The sequence below is a fragment of the Aplidium turbinatum genome, chromosome 1 (genome assembly GCF_918807975.1).
Source record: "Aplidium turbinatum chromosome 1, kaAplTurb1.1, whole genome shotgun sequence".
NCBI classification, from domain to species: domain Eukaryota; kingdom Metazoa; phylum Chordata; class Ascidiacea; order Aplousobranchia; family Polyclinidae; genus Aplidium; species Aplidium turbinatum.
Window position 1 is genome coordinate 11,244,005 of NC_137472.1, and position 6,153 is coordinate 11,250,157.

Here is a 6,153-nt window from a genome sequence, read left to right on the forward strand (position 1 = left end):
GATAACTTTTTGACATGTCGTGGGTGTAGATAATGAGATGAAGTGGAGCCAAAACCGATTCTTGTTGGACGCCGTTTTTCAGGCGTCTGAGTCTGCTTCGCCTGGCGTAGTCTGTAGTGAGGGTGAAGCTACGATTCCTGACAATTTCCATGATCATACCCACATAAAATTTATGTGTATATTATTCTACATTGATTCAAAGTCTGAAGAAGCCACTCTGTCCCTCGGTCGACGGGCACTGGAGCCTAACCACCTTCTCCACCACAAGATCTCTGCTCTCCCAAACGAGCACCCCCGTCGACTGAAATCAAGACACCCATTCGTGTCAGCCGCTCAACTTCTTATCAACGAAGCTGATGTACAAGACATCTCTGCGGCTGCTTGGGCGGACCATAAACGGAGTTCTGAATGGAAGTCAACCGCCACTAGACTCTATTCGTTCATCCCCGACGCCGACACACGCCCCATCGGTCTAACACTACCAAGACAGGCATGGGTGCGCCTCAACCGTCTCCGTACGGGCGTCGGGCTTTTCCGCTCAACCATGCACCAATGGGGAATGGCCTCTTCCTCCTCCTGTGAATGTGGTGCCGAGGAACAGACCGCAGACCACATCATCAATGACTGCTGCATCTTCAAGCCACCTAACGGAGTGGAAGGTCTGCGTGTCAAGGATGATGAAACCAAAGACTGGCTGCTCTCTAGTAGCCTTCCAGTGTAGTCCGGGAACATCGTGAATCTGGGGTGGTAAAAGGATAGACCCTCGGCCCCAAACGCTCACACGACGACGACGAACGTCTGCAAATGTTAAATACGTTTACAACACTGTTTCTGTTAAATCAAATACTTATTGCTTTATATGCAATGAAACTATAGGGTCATATTATCTCCAACCACCACACATTCACACCCCACACACACACACACACACACACACACACACACACACACACACACACACACACACGCACACACACACACATCATCACACACTGTCACATCACCACACACTCACGCTGGTGTATGAATCTCATTTTTTTTGCGTAATCAAGTCATGCCGCTTTGTCGCATTGTGGCAAGTGGAAACAACACCATAGGAAGCTCTCTCGGAGATTTCACTCCAGAGGAGTTCACCACCAAAGGGAATTCTCTAGATGGTGATTTTTGATCATTGTCATGACATATCCATGAACAACAAATCTTTTTCGGCATGAAACATAAGTGTTTCATGAAAATCAAATCACTTACTGCAGCATATTTTATTAAACACCATTTTTGATAACGAGATGAATTTACCGTCGACATAGACTACCTTCACTGTAGGCTATGTATGTAGAAAGGTAGCCAATTCCAACCAGTTAAACTTGTCATAACAGAAGCACATAGATATTTTTGAAAGTTAGTTTAAAATGGAGACGTTGGAAAATTATAGCTTACGGACCTAACTTATTCTTGTAATTGCCCTAAATATGCAAACAAAGACAATCTTTTATTTCAAATAATTTTCAGCGAAATTGACACTCAACGATTTAGCTGATTTATTAAACATCTAAAAATAGTTCCTGACAGTTCAAAGAGCAGTTGATATGACATCAGTATTCCAGAGGGTGTGAGTTGTTGGTGTTTCAACCAGAAAATATTTGTTATGTCACAGATGAAATTGTTGTCGAATGACGACTAAGAATTTTAAAAAACTCATGTGATACAAAGGCTAAAGTTTTCTGTCCAATCCTAGAAACAACCATGATTGCTCTTGATCAAGTAGCACAGTAAAACAAAACCGAAAAGACAGTTTGTAAAATATCATGGAAAAAACATGAAATTGTAGCATACAATGCTCGAAGGCAAACCTCATTGGCACAGATGGCTCATCTTAAGTTTCACTTATCGGGATATTGTTTGTTCAATTTTGATTTTCCTGAAAATGTATAATGTATATTCTATCCATAAATTTGTCAGAACAGCGCTATTGGTAGGCCTAACATGTAGAAGAATAGCTGTTCCTTGGTTGGGCTTCACTAGTTGTGCTAAGATGTCGATTTTAGACTTGATTAGGCCTTCCACATTCAGCTGCAGCAAGGTGATGCCTTCCCATACGACAACCGAAGTTTCCCGCCCTGAACAGTTATTAGACATGAAGGGCGCATGCTCGAGATCGGCATCACTCTGTACATGATGAAATTGCATTGACTTCTGTGAGCTACAAATCTTCAATTGATGTCTCGATTTGTTGTCATTCTTTTGATTGAACGAATCATTTACCAGGGGTCACCACTAAGAAGTTGACAACTTTAGCTCTATATTCTATTATAACCACTGAATCTGAGAAGTGCAAAGCTGATTATTAACCGCTCAATTACACTCCTGGATTATGCTGTGGGATGACGCAGCAAATAAGGCTTTTTAGTCATGCTATATATCTTAATTCGACTCACGGCTATTGCTGGTTGTTCATAAATATCGCTCACCTTTACCCAGGGTATAATAAATTGGGTGGGCATAGTTGGTGAAGAAAACGCGGCCAAAAACTGGCCACCTTACTCTTTGTAGTACCGAAGACTTAGTTTAATGAGAACCATATCTCAAAATCCCGTGATGGTTGAATTAACGTACAGGGATTAAAGTATTTTACAATCAATACCTAATTGGTTGCTTTCGTAGAGATCGTCCTCATAGCTGCTACAGCTTGGTCTCTTAAAGGAGAATTACAGTAGGCTATGCATTTGTCAAGCGACGAGTGAGAAAAAAAAATCCTCGAAAAACGTTTTATTTTAAACAAATATACTGGCAAGTGTTATTACGTTCAAAATAACAAGTTAATAAAAATTTACATGCAATAAACACCATTGAGTTTGGTTATTCCTTGTTACATCGTAGGCCATGTTTCACCAAATACAAAAATTGTTATAAACCATAACTTTCCAATGTTCCTGATTGGGAACTCTAATATTTATCAAAAAATAAAAATAACTAATCCAACATGTTGAGTGTGACTAGCTAATCAAGAATGGCAATTATATTTACGAGCATCTGGGTGGTAAATAAAAATTCAACTTTTAGACAAAAGTTTCATATTTTAGCCGAATTGTCCTCAAACTCTTTGATGCTATAGGCTAGATGTGCGATTTGATCAGCCTCTGTAATCACCCAGGTAGGCTATATTTATACTTTGTTTGCTCTCTACTTTCAATACTATTTCAATTACACAAGATTTGCAATATTAGGATGCACAAAATTCCAACACACATCTCCAGAAATATCGATAAACGCATTTGGCTTGATAAATTTGTTCACTCTGGGATCTCTTCCGATACATGATTTTCGTTGCACAGATATCTTGACTAAGCACAGTATATCAACCGTTATTTTCTACATAGCCTACCCATAGTTCAGTTGGTTAGCGCGTGACTTCTGGAACGAAAAAGCTTCAAGATCAAGCGGCGCTTGTTCGACTCCCGGGGTGTGCGCTTGAGCAAAGCACGTTAAAGATTGCTCTCCATTCAGCGGCATGCAATGAATGGAATAATTCCTCGGCAACAAGACTTCAACAATCGGAACCTCCACTTCTGTCAATCTCGGTGACCGGGCCTGCGTCAGTGATTAAAAGCCTCTACAAGTATGCAAAACTGACAGGATTGAGCTCTGCAAGAAGCTTTCCCAGTCCGAGGATAAAGATTCAATGAATCAATCAATACAAATCGTTGATATGCGTCAAGCGTTTGTCATTGGTGTGACGTGAATGACGTAATTTCGGTTTGTATCATTAATTTCCAATAACTTTGTCTGCAATCGGTCACACAGATCATTTTTACAATTTGTTTTCTACTAGTCGGTCCACTTTGCAACTGGAAGTAAAACCTTGCGAATAATTTTAACGGCTCAAAATGAATATATTCATGAAATCGGCCGTTTTAGCTTTGGCTTCTATTTTCCAAATGGCAATTGGTGGTATCCAGGAAGAATGTGAAATGATTTCTAGAACGTTTGATCCAGAAACTAAATCTTTTCCAAACAACAAGTGTGTCCGGACCACTTTTATTCCTTCTTCAAATTGCGAAGTTGGTGATGAGTGCAAGAAAGGCATGCAGGAGTTAGTTGACAAAGCCGTTGAAAGTAAGTTTTTGCTCTAAATTCGTAAAAAATAATCCTTAAAATTTCTGCCATAACTTTGCAATACTGTAGAATGATTTTTATTAAAACTTTTATCTAGTTACCTAAACCCTTTGTTTAAACAGTATTGCCTGATTACAAACTTTAATCCTCAGAAGGTTGGGCTCCTGGAGTCTTGCTCAGTTTGGGGGGGGCTGTCGATTCTTCTTATGCTTTAGGAGTGATATCTCTGTTATTTTTTAAAGCACAGTTTCAAAATTTGGGATTCACTTTGTAAAATTATTCACGCTGAGCATATTCGAAAATAAAACTATGTGAATATTAGAACTGCTCATATAGCTACGTTGAAATGTTGAGGTGACTTATGACTGTAATTGTAGCGTGAGTTTATACACATTATTTTTTGCTAGAGTAATGAAGAACATGCATTGCAATGTTGTGATTAAAATTTTTTTACATAATTTTACATACAGCCAATTCCCTTCACGCTGTGAAACAGTTAGGATAACGAGACATGGGCCAAATCAATTACTTTCATACAGCTGGTGGGAAAATTTTGAACAATAGAATATGCAATATTTGAGAGGATGTGCTGAGAAATGCCTTATATCTCTCAATTTATAACCTTTATTCACTCAAAATTTCAGCTCGATAGAGATGAATAAAAGTTAGGAAAAGTCAAGAAATCTCGTCGTCACAGCCTCAGTGGTTTTAGAGATACAACTGTTGATACAAAAAGTTTAATTGACAGCCCCCTCCCAACCTTCAAAGGGTTAAATTACTTATGTTTTGACGACTATTATGAGCTTGTTACTTTAATTGATAGAAAAATATTACATTTTAATTCTTGAAGTATGTTTGTGTTAATTATTCATAAAAGTGCACCAATACTAGGTATGCTGCCGGCCTAAAAAACCTTAGCTTTGCTTTGGTCAAAATTTTGTTTTATCACGTGTTGTATAATTATACAAAGCCCATGAGTAAATGGAGCAAGTTGGCGTAGTTGAATCACAATTGCGTCGTTTGAGCCACATAAAATAACACGAATTATAAATTTTATAGGCTTCAACCCGAACGCAACATGTTAAATTAAAATTAATTATTATAGTTATTTCAATCATTGAAACTAATATAATTTCTGTATAAAACAATGAAAACTATTGATACTACAAAAAGTGCTCAATGCTAAGCAAAAAAGCGAAGCAGAGCGAATTAAATCAAATATACTGTATATATAATCCCACGCTGCATTACTTACATAGTAATAAGGCGTTCATGTCTAGTGTACGATTTACTGCACTGAGGAAACCTTAAGGTCGAAACAGTGACGTCCTGTCTGCAGTTATTTATAATATATATTCTATTTGAATAAGAATTTCTGATGATCCGTGTAGGTGAAACAGGCTGTTAAGGATTCAGATAGTAATAACTATATTTGATTTAATTTCTGAATATATTTTCCATTTCTATAGTAACTACCGTACTTGGGCAAAAATATATGATAAATGCTATTAATACTACCATAATTGCTCAATGCCAAGCGAAAAGCCAAGCAGAGAGAATTTCATCAAAATTAGTTCAAAAAAGTTATTAGTTCACTAAAAACTTAACAGCCTGTTTCCCTTTAATAGGATCACCAGAAAGTCCTTATTCAAATAGAATTCAATTTGAATGAGGACCTCTTGATGATCCTATTAAAGTGAAAGCTTGTTAAGGTTTTTGTGAACTAATAACTAATTATAAAGTAAAAATATACATATTTTTAACACAAGAACGCCACTTGCAGCTTTAGGATTTTAGCAGTTGTAGGCTACTGTTAAAGTAGCCATCAGGTGGCTTATTTATTGCACGCAAGAGTATTGGCTTTGTATGTGACTGTTGGTAGGCATTCACTTTGTTATTGTTATTGCATATGTGATTGCGATTAATTTCTTGTAATTGTTTCAGATCAAACATCGTTTCTGCATGCACTGCTGACAAACCAATCAGGTAAATAGAAACTATTTCTCCTATAAGTTTTATCATTTTGATTTTTGTGGTGCA